The sequence below is a fragment of the Saccopteryx bilineata genome, chromosome 2 (assembly GCF_036850765.1).
Source record: "Saccopteryx bilineata isolate mSacBil1 chromosome 2, mSacBil1_pri_phased_curated, whole genome shotgun sequence".
Taxonomy (NCBI): Eukaryota; Metazoa; Chordata; class Mammalia; order Chiroptera; family Emballonuridae; genus Saccopteryx; species Saccopteryx bilineata.
The window spans coordinates 314,166,671-314,186,730 of NC_089491.1; the positions used below are offsets into that span (position 1 = coordinate 314,166,671).

The 20,060-nt window shown below is 42.9% G+C and overlaps 1 non-coding gene across 1 annotated transcript; it reads left to right on the forward strand.

Moving 5' to 3' along the window:
• Positions 1 to 13,903: 13,903 nt before the first annotated feature.
• Positions 13,904 to 14,010, forward strand: LOC136327924 (U6 spliceosomal RNA). Its single transcript, XR_010729979.1, has one exon. It is a non-coding gene; the product is annotated as a U6 spliceosomal RNA (small nuclear RNA).
• The last annotated feature ends 6,050 nt before the right edge of the window (positions 14,011 to 20,060 follow it).

Sequence of the window (20,060 nt, forward strand, 5' to 3'; positions counted from 1 at the left end):
TCTCTCCCTCCCTCTCTCTCTCCTTTCTAAAATGAATAAATAAAAACTCTTGTAACAGTCTAGTTTTGTGTACCTCTTTCATTGTTCTTATTTAAGTACTAAATGCATGGAATAATAAATTACCTTTCAGTATATCTTTTTTTATACTTAAAACGGTCATTAGGGTAGAGAACCAGCTGTTAAATTATTTGAATCCCACCACTGGTGGTCACCCTTTATAAGGAGGGGTCTGAAAGGCGACATTTCTAAGGTGTGTTAACCTACATGCACAGAATCAAAGCACAGGGCTTGCTTAAGGCAAAGAAAAACCTTCTACTAAAGAAGCTATAGGCCTGGGGCATGACTGCCCACCATGACCTGACCAGTTAAGAATTTATGATCAGATCACCCTGTGAGGTTACTTTCAGTACGTAAATTAACATAGTGATGCTAATTGTAAAATATACTTTTACTTTTCAGACCTGCAATCATAATATCTGCTTTCTTGTTGTTTTTGTAAACAGTGGTTCAGGATAGTGTGCTGCTTTAGGTCCAGTGCAAAAGTTATTTTTCCCAGTTTTGACATCCCAAAGGTTTGAGGAGGAAGACATATGAGGCAGATCCTCTGAAACAGCAGCCATGTTGAAGTGGCTCTGTTTATATCATTTTTCTCAATTAATGGAAGTGTGTGTTTTGGGGGAGGACAGGGAACTCTATTTCATCAAGTTAAAGTGCTTGGAAATACCTGGAGAGTGGGCTGAGAAGTTGCAGATTTGAGTTAGAGGTATAGAGATGGATGAGAGGACTGGATTTGAGGCCCTGGGATGACATCAGAGAGTGGAGGACTGGCTTGCACACAGAGTGCCTGCAAGGAGCCAGTCAGGGATCATAAAAGAGTGAGAGGACCAGGTATGTTTGTGTGGACAGGGAAAAGGAGGTGCTATGGAAAGTAACTTCACAGGGTGATCTGATCATAAATTCCTAACTGGGCAGGTCATGGTGGGCAGTCATGTCCCAGGCTTATTACTTCTTTAGTGAAAGGTTTTAAGCAAGCTATGTCTATTGTTCTTGTGCATCCAGATTAACACACCTTGGAAATAGCAGAATATTCCTGGAAGTGAGTATTAACTCTGAAGAGAGTACATAATCTTCTAAACCAGTGGTCTCCAACCCCCAGGTCGCTGACCGGTACCGGTCCATGGGCCATTTGGTACCAGTCCGCAGAGAAAGAATAAATAAATAACTTACATTATTTCTGTTTTATTTATATTTAAGTCTGAACGATGTTTTATTTTTAAAGAATGACCAGATTCCCTCTGTTACATCCGTCTAAGACTCATTCTTGCCACTTGTCTCGGTCACGTGATACATTTATCCGTCTCACCCTCAAGGCCGGTCCGTGAAAATATTTTCTGATATTAAACCAGTCCGTGGCCCAAAAAAGGTTGGGGACCACTGTAATCTAAACTATCCTGTAACCCAATCTCCACCTTGTTTTCTCCCATCTCCATGTAATGTTCCTTACGTCCCCTCCTTAATTTCAAATGCATAGAAGAAGCTATAAAAACTGTTACTCTCTGGAGCATTTGAGATCTTGCTCCCCAGTGTATGTCATCAGTTTGGCCCAAATAAACTCCTAAAAAATTATCTACTGGTTTGGATGTTTTTTACATCAACATTTCTCAGAAAACAGAACACACATAGGCTTCAGGTAGCATCCATTACCTTAGTTATCCCCAAAAAAGGAGAATACCTCCACTGCTTCAACAAGATTCTGAGGAGGACTCTCACTGTCCTGCTGTGGGCAACTTGCCCACTCCCAGAGCAGTCCTTGTGGCCTCGAGCTGTTGTGCTGGGACTGGCCAAGCTTAGGCCACTGGCTCACCACTGGACCTGGAAAGTGGACTGAAGATGAGAGGTTGGTTCCCAAGGAAAATTGGGTTTTCGTCCCTGGAAGGGGGAAAAGAAAACGAGCAAGTAAACAAGCAGATGTCAACCAGGAGAAATCGATAGTTTGAGAAAGTTTCAAAATGGAGAGAAAGCCTCTTTTTGAATGGCAGAATCTGGGCCTAGTTGTCGATAAAGAGAGAGGCTTGGGATGCATGGTAAAATTGACGAATAGGCTCCTCAGAATGAAGATGTGGGGATGGAGTTCGGGGAAGAGGGTAGGAGTCCATTTCATTGAAGGGGAGCAACTGTTTCTCAGAGTGTAGCAGGTAGGGAGAAGGTGGGAGGGCTGAGAGGTATTGGAGGAAAGTCACAAGAACCTGTTCTCAGGTCACCTGCCAAGACCTCTTTTCCTAAGCTCCTGCTTCAGTGCAACTCTGTCCTCTTTCTCCTAATAGACACCCTGAGGAGCCCTTGTAGATAAAGGCACTGGGGTAGGGGCTGGAGCACTGAGACGGGTCCATCTCACTCAGCACCCTCTGGACGCCCCCAGTCCCTGCTATGAAGACAAGATCATTCCTTTGCTCACTGCTGCTCTGATTCTAGGAGCTGTTGGATTCGTGGCCAGGAAACTATTTCCTTGAGATGTTTCCTCATAAGTGCACCCAAAGCCTGAAACATAGTTTTGTGCTGGACTGCCTGTGAGGCTGGCAAGGAACGCTCCTCCTCTCCACTGGCTACTGGGAGTGTGTGTAAAACAAACATGACTGGAAAAGCCAGTGACCACAGAAGACACAGATGAAATGAAAAAAAAAAAATCAAAATAAACAAAACTCCCCAAACCCACCCTGGGCCTCACATAGAAAAACCAGGATCCCAGAGCCGGGTGGGATGTGGAGCAGGCCTGTTTGGGGTGATATTTATACAAGGGGCTTGGTTCCTCCCTCAGGCAAGTAAAGCAAGTTGTAAAATTTGAAGGCACATTTTAAAATTGTTTAAAATCCTGCAAATGTATTTCCTGTCTGGCACTGTGGATGGGGAGCTGGTAATACGTGTGCATGTGTGGCCTGGAGTATGCATTAACGAGGGGGTTTAGAGGTAGTGATGCCAAGGAGCCGACAAGAATCAGGGGCAAGAAAAGGAGTCTGTTGTTGCTCAGGGTGTGTGTTCCAGTGTTGGAATGTGTGTAAAGGGCCCCGGGACTTGGGAGGGTGGTTTAGTCTGGGATATTAGCATCTTTAAAAAAAAACACTACACTTATAAATCCTTAGTTAAAGACCTTTAGGGGTAATAATGCAGGTATGTGATTTTTACTTCTGAAGCAAGTAGGTGTGATAATATTTGACAACATGTAATAATTAGAATATCGTGATATACATTTTGCTCAGGCAGATAGTGCTGATTAGTCCTCCACACATCCTGGCCGTGTACCTTGGTGTCAGCTGTTCCTTCTGCTGGGGAGGCCTTCACCAGCTGTCAGAATCCTAGTCATCCATCCCGCTGGCTAAGTACCACCTCCCCACAGTGTGAATTAATCACTCCCTCTTCTGAGTTCTCCTGACATTTTGTCTTTTACAATGTTTACTTTGTTCTTTCTCTTTTGAAATTGAGCTGAATATGTGTCTATTCCCTCTCACATGTCCTTTGAGGACTGTATTTTGGCTGTCAGTGTCTTCCCTGAAGCTCTGTGTCTAGAATGGACTCTTGGTCAATGCTTGCTGAATTAAACTTTTTTTTTTTTTAAGATTTATTTGCAGACAATAAAGACCTCGCATAATTTGGTAAAAGCCGTCACATACTTGGATATTTTTTTACTTCATAGTTTTTGAACTTTGTCTCATTTAGAATGTAGACATAATTGCATTGAACTTAGAATTAATGAAATTGAAACTATAATTTGAAGAAAATGTAGTTTTATTTTATTGCAGTTCTGATAAATACATGGTAGGTATAATGTTTATCTTGTTAGGAAAGCCTTTGTTCAGGGATAACATTTGTGGGGTACAAGATGATCTACGGTAAATTTTTTTTAATTTTAAAAATTTATTGACTTTAGAGAGGAAAAGAGAAAGAGAGAGAGAGAGAGAGAGAAAGGAACATTAATTTGCTCCTGCACGTGCCTTGACTGGGAATCAAACCGGCAACCCCTGTGCTTCGGGACGATGCTCTAACCATGCAAGTTATCTGGCCAGGACTAAATTTGTACTTATTACGAAACTTCCCGGCATCTGATTGATGGAGGATGGTGATTCTCTGGTATCTGGGCACTAGTCCCTGTGGTGGTTTCTGGGATGGATATTGTGGAACTCAAAACTAAGCATGGAAGGAACGCTTGATTCACATGAATAATTCAAAGGCATCCCAAGATGCAGTCTGTATAATGGAAATGTTAAAAGGAGTGGCAATCTAAGAGTCTGGCTATTGCGTTTAGCTCTCAAAAAGAAATCACACTCACAGAAAATTACAGATCGTTGGCGTGAAATAGTGAAGCTGCATTGGCACAGAGCCTGGGGTAGGCTCTCACAAGAAGGTGGGTACTCACTCTCTTTCCTCCACTTCCTGTGTCCCAAGCAGGATATGGTGCTTTGGAAGAAACAGGTGCTTAGGAGAGAGGCAGATCAGGGTTTAGATACCAATTAGCAGTGGTCTTGAGTCTGAGTCCGAGTTTCCTCATCTGTCAGTGTAAGGAATAATAAACACCGTACAGGGGGTTGTGGTCCTCTTAGAAACTGTCCAGCAAGCACAGTGTCTGGCAGATGTAAGCACGCAAGCATGTTAGTTCTTCCACTCGGCCTGGGACATTTCCTTTATCTTCTTCTAGCTCATCTTTGTTACCCTTTCTTCAAGTTTAGGATTTAGCAAATAAAAATAGGGCATGCTCAATTGAATTTGAATTTCAGATAAACAATGTATACTTTTTTAGTATGAGTACCTCCTATGCAATATTTAGGACATACTTATACTAAAAAAGTACTTATTGTGTATCTGAATGGCAAATTCAACTGGGAGTTTTGTAGTTTATTTGACAACACTATGTCAAGTTCTACTTCCTTCTTGAACAACCCCCCACCCCACCCCGGGTCAACTTAGTAACAGCTTTATCCTCTGAACTCCTGTAGCCCTTCATGACTTTGACATTTGTGTGACATCCTGGAAACAGCACCGCTTTTACTTATTAATAGTAACGATAACCACTTGTATGAGTACCAGGCACGTAGCAGCTTTATATAACATGTCATATTAACCCTCACAGTAATGCTACAAAGGCTGAAATTAGTGTCCTCATTGCAGCCAAAGGAGAGTCAACGCCACTCAGTTGGTACACAGTGGCATCATGCTTCAGGCTCAAGTGTGCAAAACTGGACTCTGAAGCCCACGTTGCCGTTACTGGTAGGAGGGACCAGGGTTGACACCTCAGGCCTCGGCCAGTGCCCGGCCCACAGTGGCATCAGCCCTGTTAACTGTTACGGAGAGTGATATTCTAATGTTGCAGCACCACTATCAAAACTGATTTGGGTGCCTGACCTGTGGTGGCGCAGTGGATAAAGCGTCAACCTGGAAACACTGAGGTTGCCAGTTCAAAACCCTGGGCTTGCCTGGTCAAGGCACATATGGGAGTTGATGCTTCCTGCTCCTCCCCCCTTCTCTCTCTCTCTCTCTCTCTCTCTCTCTCTCTCTCTCCTCTCTATAATGAATAAATAAATAAAAAATAAAAAAAAAACCCAAAACTGATTTGGGGCCTGACCTGTGGTGACGCAGCAGGGGTCCCCAAACTTTTTACACAGAGGGCCAGTTCACTGTCCCTCAGACCATTGGAGGTCTGCCACATACAGTGCTCCTCTCACTGACCACCAATGAAAGAGGTGCCCCTTCCGGAAGTGCGGTGGGGGGGGAGGGAGGGGCAGATAAATGGCCTCAGGGGGCTGTATGTGACCGAGGGCCATAGTTTGGGGATGCCTGGATAGAGCATTGACCTGGAATGTTGAGGTTATCAGTGTGAGACCCTGAGCTTACCTAGTCAAGGCACGTACAACACACAAAAAGCAACCAAGGAACAATTGAAGTGAAACAACTATGAGGTGATACTTTTCGCTCCCCTCCTCTCTGTAAAATCAATGAGTAAATCTTAAAAAAAAAAAAAAGAAAGAAAGAAAGAAAGAAAGAAAGAAAGAAAGAAAGAAAGAAAGGAAGAAAGAAAGAAAGAAAGAAAGGAAGAAAGAAAAGAAACTGATTTGGGAACCGTGAGACTGTGATCTGTTTCCTGAGTTCTAAATTTTATTATGACAAAGACATGGGCTTTCAGATAAGAACAAGAAAGTTTCTAAACGTCAGGCTTTCTAAGATGCTGTTCCCTTTAACATGTAGATAACTCTAGCATTGTTGCTGGAAGTATTGTGAAACTTGTCCCTGAGCAAAGTTATCTCTGCTATGACCTGTGATATGGCGTACGCTGTGGGATGCACAGTGTATACATGGTATGTAGCAGAGAGCTGGGCAGGCCAGAACTGAGAACTTCCATACTTTTGTGGCTTTTTTTTAAGTTTGGAAATCAACTGAAAGAAGCTGTGGTTCTTTTTGGAGAAGATGTTTGGCATAACTAAGCGGTCATTTCTGATACCATTTCTGTAGATGTTCTTTACTCAGCTGCTGAGGGAGGAGTAAGATAAGTTTGTAATTACCAAGTGGAAATGCAGCTTCTTTTATTGTTGATCCTCAATTGTTATATTAATATTACTTCCTTGCTAGTGCTTTGAAGTTAGACAAACACATTGAAGTTAGGTCAAGCACATTTAATTCCTAAGACAGAAAGAAGTGACAGTGATGAGCAGGAATGGATATTGCTGTGAATATACCTGAGCTAAGGGTGGACCTTTGTCCCTGAAAGGCTGGCTGCCTCTTTCCTTTTTATCTGTCCCTTGTCTATTTTTATTCCCATTCTAATTTATATAAATTCTAGGGAGTTAACTTTAAAAGAGGGTGGGGAGTGTGGAGGCACTGGTATCTCCTGGTGATAACCAAGTAGCAAGTATCATCTCCATTCCAGAGTGGACACTAAAAGGGAAGTTTAAAGCCTTTCCAAGCTCTCAAACTTGTAAATGGTGAAGCAGGTACTTGAACTCAGGTCTGTCTAACTTTTAATTCTCAGCTCTTTCCATGGTGACACTCAAATTCTGTCTTTCAAAAGACTTGGGAGGATCAAGGAAACCAAGAGCTGGTTCTTTGAAAAGGTAAACAAGATCGATGAACCTTTAACCAGACTCATCAAGAAAAAAAGAGAGAGGACTCAAATAAATAAAATTAGAAATGAGAGTGGAGAAATAACAACTGACACAATAGAAATACAAAGAATTGTAAGAAAATACTATGAAGAACTGTATGCCAAAAAATTAGACAACCTAGGTGAAATGGACAAATTTCTTGGAACAAATAATCTTTCAAAAATTAATCTGGAAGAATCAGAAAACCTAAACAGACCGATTACAACAAATGAAATCAAAACAGTTATCAAAAAACTCCCAACAAATAAAAGCCCTGGTCCAGATTGGCTTCACAGGCAAATTCTACCAAATATCAAAGAAGAACTAACTCCTATCCTTCTCAAGCTATTTCAAAAAATTCAAGAGGAAGGAAGACTTCCAAGCTCCTTTATGAGGCGAGCATAATTCTGATTCCAAAACCAGGCAAAGACAACACAAAGAAAGAAAATTATAGGCCAATAACCCTGATGAATTTAGATGCTAAAATCCTCAACAAAATATTAGCAAACCGGATCCAGCAAATCATGAAAAAAAATCATACATCATGATCAAGTGGGATTTATTCTGGGGAGGCAAGGCTGGTGCAATATTCGCAAATCAATCAATGTGATTCATCACATAAACAAATGGAAGGACAAAAATCACACAATAATATCAATAGATACAGAAAAAGCATTTGATAAAACCCAGCATCCATTTATGATCAAAACTCTCAGCAAAATGGGAATACAGGGAACATACCTCAACATAATAAAGGCCATCTATGACAAACCCACAGCCAACATCATACTCAATGGGCAAAAATTAAAAGCAATCCCCTTAAGATCAGGAACAAGGCAAGGATGCCCCTTTTCACCACTCTTATTCAACATAGTTCTAGAAGTCATAGCCACAGCAATCAGACAAGAAGAAGAAACAAAAGGCATCCAAATTGGAAAAGAAGAAATAAAGCTATCACTATTTGCAGATGATATGATACTGTGTATAGAAAACCCTAAAGTCTCAATCAAAAAACTACTGAACCTGATAAATGAATTCAGCAGGTGGCAGGATATAAAATTAATACTCAGAAATCAGAGGCATTTTTATACACCAACAATGAACTGTTAGAAAAAGAAATTAAGGAAACAATCCCCTTCACTATTGCAACAACAACAAAATAAAGTAACTAGGAGTAAATTTAACCAAGGAGATTAAAGACTTGTACTCGGAAAATTATAAAACATTGATAAAATAAATCAAGGATGATACAAACAAGTGAAAGCATATACCGTGTTCATGTATAGGAAGAATAAAAATCATTAAAATGTCTATATTACCCAAAGCAATTTATTTTTATTTTTTTTATTTTTTTGTATTTTTCTGAAGTTGGAAACGGGGAGGCAGTCAGACAGACTCCCGCATGCGCCCGACTGAGATCCACCCAGCATGCCCATGGGGGGGTGGCGATACTCTGCCCATCTGGGGCATTGCTCTGCCGCAACCAGAGCCATTCCAGTGCCTGAGGCAGAGGCCATAGAGCCATCCTCAGTGCCCAGGCCAACTTTTACTCCAATGGAGCCTTGGCTGCAGGAGGGGAAGAGAGAAACAGAGAGGAAGGAGAGGGGTAGGGGTGGAGAAGCAGATGGATGCTTCTCCTGTGTGCTCTGGCTGGGAATCGAACCTGGGACTCCTGCATGCCAGGCCGACGCTCTATCACTGAGCCAACTGGCCAGGGCCACCCAAAGCAATTTATAAATTCAATGCAATACCAATTAAAATACCCATGACATACTTCAAAGATATAGAACACATATTCCAAAAATTTATATGGAACCATAAAATAACATGAATAGCCTCAGCGGTCTTGAAAAAAAAAGAATAAAGTGGGTGGTATCACACTTCCTGTTATCAAATTATACTACAAGGCCATGGTACTCAAAACAGCTTGGTACTGGCCTAAGAACAGGCATATAGATCAATGGAACAGAACAGAGAACCCAGAAATAAATCCACACCTTTATGGACAATTGATATTTGACAAAGGAGGTAAGAGCATACAATGGAATAAAGACAGCCTCTTTAACAAATGGTGTTGAAAAACTGAACAGCTACCTGCAAAAAAATGAAATTAGACCACTAACTTACACCATTCACAAAAATAAACTCAAACTGGATAAAAGATTTAAATGTAAGTCGTGAAACTGTAAGCATCTTAGAAGAAAACAGAAACAGTAAGCTCTCTGATATCTCTCGCAAAAATATATTTGCTGATTTATCTCCACGGGCAAGTGAAATAAAAGACAGGATAAACAAATGGGACTATATCAAACTAAAAAGCTTTTGCACAGCTAAAGACAATATAAACAGAATAAAAAGACCAACCACACAATAGGTCACCGTTATGGTGAACCTTTTTATAAAAACTGCCCACTTTTGCAGTGCTGGTCAACCTGGTCCCTCCTGCCCACTAGTGAGCAGTCCAGCTTTCATGGTGGGCCAAGTTTGGTTGCTCCACTACTGCCCACTATGAAAGCTGGAAAGCCCACTAGTGGGTGGGAGGGACCAGGTTGACCAGCACTGCAAAAGTGGGCGGTTTTTAAAAAAAGGTTCGCCCTGGCCGGTTGGCTCAGCGGTAGAGCGTCGGCCTGGCGTGCAGAAGTCCGGGGTTCGATTCCCGGCCAGGGCACACAGGAGAAGCGCCCATCTGCTTCTCCACCCCTCCCCCTCTCCTTCCTCTCTGTCTCTCTCTTCTCCTCCCGCAGCCAAGGCTCCATTGGAGCAAAGATGGCCCTGGCTCTGGGGATGGCTCCTTGGCCTCTGCCCCAGGTGTTAGAGTGGCTCTGGTCGCAGCAGAGCGATGCCCCGGAGGGGCAGAGCATCGCCCCTGGTGGGCGTGCCGGATGGATCCCGGTCGGGCACATGCGGGAGTCTGTCTGACTATCTCTCCCCGTTTCCAGCTTCAGAAAAATACAAAAAAATAAAAAAATAAATAAATAAATAAAAATAAAAATAAAAAAAGGTTCGCCATCACAGCAATAGAACATATTTGACAATATGTCTAATAAGGGGTTAATAACCAAAATTTGTAAAGAACTTGTAAAACTCAACACTAGGAACGTAATCAATCCAAACAAAACATGGGCAAAAGAAATGAACAGACACTTCTCCAAAGAGGACATACATATTGCTAATAGGCAGATGAAAAAATGTTTGACTAATGTTTCGCTAATCATTAGAGAAATGCAAATTAAAACTACAATGAGATATCACCTCACACCAGTCAGAATGGTGCTTGTTAACAAAACAACATAGAATAAGTGCTGGCGAGATGTGGAGAAAAGGGAACCCTCCTGCACTGCTGGTGGGAATGCAGACTGGTGCAGCCACTGTGGAAAACAGTATGGAGATTCCTCAAAAAATTAAAAATGGAACTGCCTTTTTTTTTTTCATTTTTCTGAAGCTGGAAACAGGGAGAGACAGTCAGACAGACTCCCGCATGCGCCCGACCGGGATCCACCCGGCATGCCCACCATGGGGCGAAGCTCTGCCCACCAGGGGGCGATGCTCTGCCCATCCTGGGCGTCGCCATGTTGCGAGCAGAGCCACTCTACCCCAGCGCCCGGGCCATCTTTTGCTCCAATAGAGCCTTGGCTGCAGGAGGGGAAGAAAGAGACAGAGAGGAAAGCCGGCGGAGGGGTGGAGAAGCAAATGGGCGCTTCTCCTGTGTGCCCTGGCCGGGAATTGAACCCGGGTCCTCCGCACGCTAGGCCAACGCTCTACCGCTGAGCCAACCGGCCAGGGCTGGAACTGCCTTTTGACCCAGCCATCCTACTTTTAGCAATATATCCCAAGAACACCATATCACTGATTCAAAAGAAGAAATGCACCCCCATGTTTATGGCAGCATTGTTCACAATAGCGAAGATCTGGAAACAGCCCAAGTGTCCGTCAGAGGACGAGTGGATTAAAAAGCTTTGGTACATATATGCAATGGAATACTATGGAGCCATGAAAAAGAAGGAAATATTATTTTTTGCGACAACATGGATGGACCTGGAAACTATTATGTTAAGTGAAATAAGCCAGGCAGAGAAAGAAAAATATCATATGACCTCACTCATTTGAGAAATCCAATGAACAGTGTGAACTGAGGAACGGAATTGAGGGATCAAAGGGACCAGAGGAAAAGAGGACAGAGGGAAAGGGGATGATAGGATGGGATAAACCTGAAGGGAAGTGGGGAGGGTGCTATCGGGAGGGGGGCAAGGGAGATGTTGAGGGGAATACGGGGGAGGAGGGGATGCATTCGGGGCAACACTAGAATCTATGTAAACACAATAAATTAAAATCAATTAAAAAAAAGACTTGGGAAAACATGAGGTGTTAATGACCCATGTTTATTTTTCAAAACCACATTAAAATGCCTCTGATTTGCCCTGGCTGGATAGTTAGAGCATCATCCTGACATGGCAAGAATGCAGGTTCAATCCGTGGTTAGGGCACATACAAGACTCAACCAGTGGCCTGACTGGTGGTGGTGCAGTAGATAGAGCGTCAATCTGGAATGCTGAGGTCCTAAGTTCAAAACCCTGAGGTCACAGACTTGAGTGCCGGTTCACCAGCTTGAGCGTGGGATCATCAACATGATCCTATGGTCGCTGATTTGAGCCCAAAAGTTCCTGGCTTGAGCAAGGGGTCACTAGCTCGGCAGGAGCCCTCCAGGTCAAGGCACATATGAGATGAACAAGTAAAGTGCTGCAACTATGACTTAATGCTTTCCATCTCTCTCCCTTCCTGTCCCTCCCCCCCCCTGCCTGCTTAAAAAGAAAGAATAAAAATCAGTGAATGCATACATAAGTGGAACAACAATTCAATGTTTCTCTCTCTCCCTTTCTAAAAACCAATCAATCGATAAAATGCTTCTGAATCATTACATAATACTAGTATATCTTCTCCCAGGGTGGGAGAACCCTCATTACCTGAGATGTTTAACACATTTTGGAAGCTGGACAGTTGGTGGAGGAGTGGCAACTGATTTTTTGAGAGAGGAAGAAGCTCTCAAGTGGGTACCTGCCGACTGAAATCTTGCCAAAACTCAGTCTGTTGGCTCCCCAGACCCCAGGGAGGGCTCAGGATTTTGGAAGAGTAAGGCCTCTCTCAATGCACGATGTAGCCCATGGCTAGAAATGGGGACAGAAGAGACCTGGGACAGTTAGGCCCCCAGGTCTTGTCTTCACCTCCAGAAACTAGACAGCTACACCCCTGCCCACTGCCACCTCCGGGTTGGGGGAAGGGAGCCTCCCTCTACCCCCTCTGTGATCACCTTCACCACCTCTGTTCCTGTTCAGGTATTGCTTGCTCTGACCTTCCTTTATTTTTTTTATTTTTTATTTATTTATTCATTTTAGATTTATTCATTTTAGACAGGAGAGGGAGAGACAGAGAGAGAGGAGAGACAGAAGGGGGGAGGAGCTGGAAGCATCAACTCCCATATGTGCCTTGACCAGGCAAGCCCAGGGTTTTGAACCAGCAACCTCAGCATTTCCAGGTCGACGCTTTATCCACTGCGCCACCACAGGTGCTCTGACCTTCCTATGCAAGTTTACTCATAAGAAACCTCCTCACTGCCTTGAGTGCACTGACTCCTAAGAGAACTCAGCAGGCTCCTTGCTGTGAACACCATCCATAGCTGAGGAGCCAGTTTATATCTAACCCATGTCTTGACCTCATCTGTATATTTACTGATCCACTCTTACTGGACATCTCTACCAGGATGCCTAATAGACATCCCACACTCAACACTGTCAAAATGCTGTCTGGATTCCCACCCAAATTCATTCTTCCCCAGTGACTCCCACCTCAGAAAATGCACTACCTAATTGTTCAAACCAAAACAGGAGTTGTCCTTGACTACCCTCTCCCTCACCCAGTATCCAGGCTTCATCCTGAATTCATCTTACTACTTCTACCTCTACCACCTGGGCTGGGTCACCTTCGCCTCTCCCGTGGACCGAGATGGTGCCCTTAGGTCTTTTATCTTCCACTGACACCCTTATAATCCAATTTTTAGAAATTGATTTTGAGAGAGAGAAGAAGGACAAGAGAGGGAAGGGAGAGATGAGAAGCATAAACTCATAGTTGCTTAACTTTAGTTGTTCATTGATTGCTTCTCATATGTGCCTTGACCAGGGGGCTACAGCAGAGTGAGTGACCCCTTGCTCAAGCCAGCCACCTTGGGCTTGAGCCAGCGACCTTTGGGCTCAAGCCAACAACCTTTGGGTTCAAGCCAGTGACCATGGGGTCATGTCTATGATCCCACGCTCAAGTTGGTGACCCTGCACTCAAGCTGATGAGCCTGTGCTCAAGCTGGTGACCTCAGGGTTTCAAACCAGGGGCCTCATACTTCTAGGTTTATGCTCTATCCACTGTGCCACTACCAGTCAGACCTTACGATCCTATTTTTTACAGAACAGCCAAGAGATCCTTTTTTTTTATTTTTATTTTTTGTATTTTTCTTTTTTTTTTAATTTTTTAAAAAAATTTATTCATTTTAGAGGAGAGAGAGAGAGAGAGAGAAAGGGGGGAGGAGCAGGAAGCATCAACTCCCATATGTGCCTTGACCAGGCAAGCCCAGGGTTTCGAACCGGCAACCTCAGCATTTCCAGGTCGACGCTTTATCCACTGCGCCACCACAGGTCAGGCCCAAGAGATCCTTTTAAAAGTAACTTTTATCCTGAGATACCCTGGCCAAACCCTCCAATGGCCACCAGTCACACATCTAATAAAACCCAGGGGCCGTGCCTACTTTGGCAGCACATACACTAACACTGGAACAATACAGAGAAGATTAGCATGGCCCCTGAACAAGAATGTCACACAAATTTGTGAATCGTTTCATATTTTAAAAAGAAAAGAAAAGAAAGAAAGAAAGAAATCCAGGGGCTGACTGCACTCTTCCAGGCCCTGCATGGTCTGACCCTTCACTTCCTCCCCCACCTGATCTCAAAACATTTTCTCCTGACTCACCATTGTCCAGCCACATTGGCCTTCCTGTGCTCCTTGACCTCCCCAACTATGCCTGAGGGAATTTGCACTTCAAACTTCAGACTGAAAACTCTTCCCCAAGGATAAACACGACTCATTCAGATGTCACCTCTAACCAAGACATTTCTGACTCTAGTACACATGAGGTTGCATGAACAAGCTCACACACGCCCTCCTGTACCTCCTCATCTGCTTATTTTGCCTTATTTTTCTCATAGCACTTGTCACTACCTGACATCGATATACATATCTGTATATCTGTATGTGTGTGTATATATGTATGTACAGATATATTGGTCTATTTTATGTTTTTCCCCAGAAGATTGTAAGCTTCATGAGGAATGAACTTTGTTCTCTACTGTAGAGAATGGTGCCAATCATATAGCCGGATTAGAAAAGTAAGAAGGGCATGACTCCAGCCTGCCAGAGCACACCTGCTCCATGAGGGATGACTTAGGCCAGGGGTCCCCAAACTACGGCCCGCGGGCCACATGCGGCCCCCTGAGGCCATTTATCTGGCCCCCACCGCACTTCCGGAAGGGGCACCTCTTTCATTGGTGGTCAGTGAGAGGAGCATAGTTCCCATTGAAATACTGGTCAGTTTGTTGATTTAAATTTACTTGTTCTTTATTTTAAATGTTATATTTGTTCCCGTTCTGTTTTTTTACTTTAAAATAAGTTATGTGCAGTGTGCATAGGGATTTGTTCATAGTTTTTTTTTTATGGTCCGGCCCTCCAATGGTCTGAGGGACAGTGAACTGGCCCCCTGTGTAAAAAGTTTGGGGACCCTTGACTTAGGCGGTGAGATCCCCAAGGTGAAGAAAAACACGAGGAGCCGAAGACATGGTGGTACATTTTTCAGTGCTTTATTGCTGATTCATCTCTGCTTCTGATGCTCCCCTTGGTCTCCTCAGTCTCAAGTCTCCTGGATTCTGATGTCTCCCGTTGTCTTAATTCTGATGTCCCCGCTAGCAGTGCCTGTGTGGGTAGATACTGGGCTTAGGGACAGCGGCATGGAGCCAATATCATCACATCAACCATTATTACATCAGTGTGCTGATGTCCACTTGCTCAGCTAGCTAGCCTATACCTAAAAAGGTAGTCTTCCAGGCAGGCGGCTGACCTAGAAATGCCTGGGAACTAAGGCGAAGTCAGCTAGCTCTAATATGCGGGGGAGCTGCTACTAAGGAACACAGCCCAGAGAGCCGGGGGAGCTGGTGCTGCTTGCAGTTTCTGATAAAAACCAGAGTTCACATCCTGGTCTTCACTATGAGGCTTCTCACACAGCCTCAAGAACACCAAGCAAAATAGGTAAAAAGAACATATAGATAAAAATCACAATCTGCACGCTAAGTGGTGAGTCCCCTACCCTTTTCCCTACCTGTTTCTTGTGAACCAGGGTTGCACTCCAAGGAGACAAATTAGAAGATTCTTCTTGAAAAAGTCTCAGAGAATGGTCCCAGAGAAAAGGTCAACATTTAGAAAAGATGAGAAAGCCACTAGATGTCCTTTTACTTCTTCCTTCCATCCTTCACTCCTTTCATCTTTCCCTCCCTGCCTCCCTTCCTTCCACAAATATCTGTTAAGCACCTACTATGGGCCAGACAATATTCTTGGTGCTTAGACTCTATCTGTAAACAAAACTGACATAGATCTTTGTCTTGAAGAGCTAGTATTCCACTGTGGTGCAGTCACAAACCTGACTTGTACGTACAGTTACCCAACAGCATTTTTGTGCCTTGTGTTGAGAAAAGAATGGATAGCCAAGGGTCGGCAGGCATTTGAGGGAGCCTCCTATGGGAAGAAGACAGTGATAAAGTACACAAAGAAAAAGAAACCACAAGAAAAGAAAGAAATTCATCTTACTACTATTAAATGAAGAAATCATTTAAATAATGGTAACTGATACAAGAAACTTTCTCATAGCAGAAATTTTAGAATGAGTGTGATAAAGATTTGCATTCAGACAAAGGATCAGGCATCAGCCGAGTCTTATATTTCTCAATTGCAACAGTAGAAGCTAAGAGACCTGAAAATATAAGGAGACCTCAAAATCCAGAGGGAAAATGTTTCTAACCTAAAATTATACCCCCGACCAAACTAGCAATGAAGAATGGGGTTAGGTTAAAGAGCACTTTGAGTCATTCAGTGACACAGACATTTCCTTTTCATGCAGTGTTTTTTACAGGAAGCTCTTGGAGGTCTACAAAATGAGAAACAAACACAGAAAAAATGCAACATGGTATCCAGGAAACAGGGCTCTAACCCAGGAAAGAGGGAAGAGAATTCCCAGATTGTAGTTGGAAAGAAGCTTGAGGTGGCAGCTGCACAACTGAACTAAAGACCAATCAGCCCAGATTGGAGCAGAGAGTGAAGGTCTCCGGGAAGAGTGTCTCCAAGAAAAAAGGGCACTGAAAATATACACATACATACATACATACATACATACATACATACGAAAAGGGGCAAGGCCAAGCTACCTGATGCTCTTGACTATATTAAAAGGAAGGACTGATCAGAGTTTAAGGATAACTAAGCAATAAGGAAAAGAAAATGAAAAGAAATAAATAAGAGAACCATATTTTACATTTAAATTCATTTTTGAATAGGTAATACATTTACATGATTGAAACATCAAAATGATACAAAAAAGCAAATTAACTGACTCCATGTACCCCATCTCCTCCCAGAGAGGCAACCATTTTTGTTAGTTTCTCATGGATATTTCCAATTTTTTTAAATTGTGGTAAAAAGCACATAACATAAAATTTACTGTTGTAACCATTTTTAAGCATATAGTTCAGTAGTGTTAATGACATTTCACATTGTTATTTTTTAGTGTTTTTAAATAAGGTATAAGTAAATATGAATATATAATCTTATTTTCTCTTACATTCTATACACATTGTTCTACGCTTTGTTGTTTTTGCTTTACATTATATCCTGGAGCTCTTTCCACGAAGAACTTCCTCATTCTTTTGTCTAGTGGCTTAGTGTTCCATTGTGTGGAGGTACAGTAGTTTATTTGACCAATTCTCTATAAAAAGACACCTGGGTTTATTCTAATACTTTACTATTGTACATGAATGCCACAGTGAATAACTGTATACAAAGATTGTTTCAAATGTGTGCAGATATAACTACAGAACAAGTTCCAGAAGTGGTATTGCAGGGTCAAAGGATGAAGAGTGCATTTGCAATTTTGCTTAGTGTCTCCAGCTCTTCTTCCATGCGAGCTGTGCTTTTCTTGCCTTCCCACTGGCAATATATGTGAAAACGCCTGTTCCCTGAAGCCTCGTCAACAGACTGGGTAGTAAACTTTTGGAATTTTGCCAAGCTGACAAATGTAAAATGCTATCTTTCTCTCTCTCTTATTTTTTAGGTGAGAGGAGGGGAGATAGTGAGGAGACTTCTGTATGGGCCTCCCATAATACTATCTTAACATAGTTTTAATTTTCATTTATCTTATGTGTGAGATTGAACATCTTTTTTAAAAATTCAAAAGCCATTTGCATTTCTTTTCTGTGAAATGTTAATGCTCTTTCTAAAAAATGTTTATTTTATTGATTTTAGAGAGAAGAAGGGAGAGAGCAAGGAAGAAACAGGAACATCTGTTTCTGTATGTACCCTGACCAGGGATCAAACCATGCTCTACCAACTGAGCTCTCTGACCAGGGCTTTTCATGTTCTTAAAAATTTTTTCTTGATTGATTTTTAGAAAGAGAGAGAGACATTTAGAAAGAGAGAGAGAGATATCAATTTGTTGTTCCACTTATTTGTGCATACATTGGTTGATTGTTGTATGTGCCCTGACAAGGAATCAAACCCACAACCATGGCATATTGGGACAATGCTCTAACCAACTGAGCTATCCAGCTAGGGCTTTTTTTTTTTTTACAGAGACACAGAGAGAGAGAGATAGACAGGGACAGACAGACAGGAACGGAGAGAGATGAGAAGCATCAATCATCAGTTTTTCGTTGTGACAGCTTAGTTGTTCATTGATTGCTTTCTCATATGTGCCTTGACTGCGGGCCTTCAGTGGGCCGAGTAACCCCTCGCTCAAGCCAGAGACCTTGGGTCCAAGCTGGTGAGCTTTTGCTCACACCAGATGAGCCTGCACTCAAGCTGGCGACCTCGGGGTCCCGAACCTGGGTCCTCCGCATCCCAGCCTGACGCTCTATCCACTGTGCCACCACCTGGTCAGGGCAGCTAGGGTTAATTTTCATGTTCTTTGGCCATTTCTCTGTTGGGTTGTTGGAATTTCCAGATAATTATTAACTACAAGGAAAATAAAAAGTTTTTGAAGAAATAGAATGGATCATATGATATTATATGACTCAGTTGTGAATAATTGTTACAGTTTCATAACAATTTAAATGCTAATTATTGATTTAAGTATTTTGGATTTAACTATACTGGGAGTGTAGAGGCAAAGTGTGTGTTCATGCATTGAAGGGTAGACATAGAGAACTAAATCTTCATCTTCCAATAAGAGGACAGCAATAGATGAAGTCAAATATTTTTTTTTTAAAAAAGGAAAAAAATAGCAGTACCAGCTAAATAAGATTATTTAAAATATGAGGGTAAATATCAGAAGAAACAACTAGAAGGTTCGAGGTTGGTTGCCTCTGGGAACTGGTCTGGATGGGGATTTGGGGAGAGGTGTAGCAAGGACTATCATTTTTCATAAAAACTACTTAGTCCTATTTGACTTTTTTTGTGTGTGTGTAACAGAGACAGAGAGAGGGACAGACAAAGAGGAAGGGAGAGAGATGAGAAGCATCAATTCTTGTTGCGGCATCTTAGTTGTTCATTGATTGCTTTCTCATATGTACCTTGACCATGGGGCTACAGCAGACTGAGTAACCCCTTGCTCGAGCCAGCAACCTTGGGCTCAAGCTGGTGAGCTGTCCTCAAACCAGATGAACGTGCACACGTGTGCTCAAGTCAGCGAGCTCGGGGTTTGGAACTTGAGTTCTCTGTGTCCCAGTCCAATGCTCTATCCACTGCGTCACGGCCTGGTCAGGCCCTTTATGACTTTTTAAATGATCTAATGCATTACTGTGATAAAACAAAATGAATTATATACAATTAAAAGGAACAGTATATAAATTACAGTTTAAAGCCTCCTTTTTTTCAATTGAGGGATATTATAGAATGTGACATACAAGAGTGTTTGTGCTAGTTATTACAGCCAGACAGGGTTAAAAAACGGAACAAAATTCAGTAAGGGTGCCCTGGCCGGTTGGCTCAGTGGTAGAGCGTCGGCCTGGCGTGCGGGAGTCCCGGGTTCGATTCCTGGCCAGGGCACACAGGAGAGGCGTCCTTACTGTGTGCCTCTCCACATCTGCCTCTCCACCCCTCTCCCTCTCTCCTTCCTCTCTGTCTCTCTCTTCCCCTCCCGCAGCCAAGGCTCCATTGGAGCAAAAGATGGCCCGGGCGCTGGGGATGGCTCCTTGGCCTCTGCCCCAGGCGCTAGAATGGCTCTGGGCGCAACAAAGCAACGCCCCGGAGGGGCAGAGCATCGCCCCCTGGTGGATGTGCTGGGTGGATCCCGGTCAGGCGCATGTGGGAGTCTGTCTGACTGCCTCCCCGTTTCCTGCTTCAGAAAAAAAAAAACAAAAACAAAAAACCTCAGTAAGGGCTTTTTGAAAAGCAAACAAATTATGTTGGCAGGGAAGTCTCTTCTGAAATCACAGGCCAACTTCTGATTCTGGCCATGATGGAGTAACAGGGACCATCCTCTACCCTACTGTATTAAACAACTAAATAAATGGACAGACTGGCTCTGGCCAGGTAGCTTAGTTGTTTAAAGCGTCATCCAGACATGCCGAGGTTGTGGGTTCGAACCTGCAGTCAGGGCACATAAAAAAATCAACCAATGAATGCATGGAACAAAAAAATCAA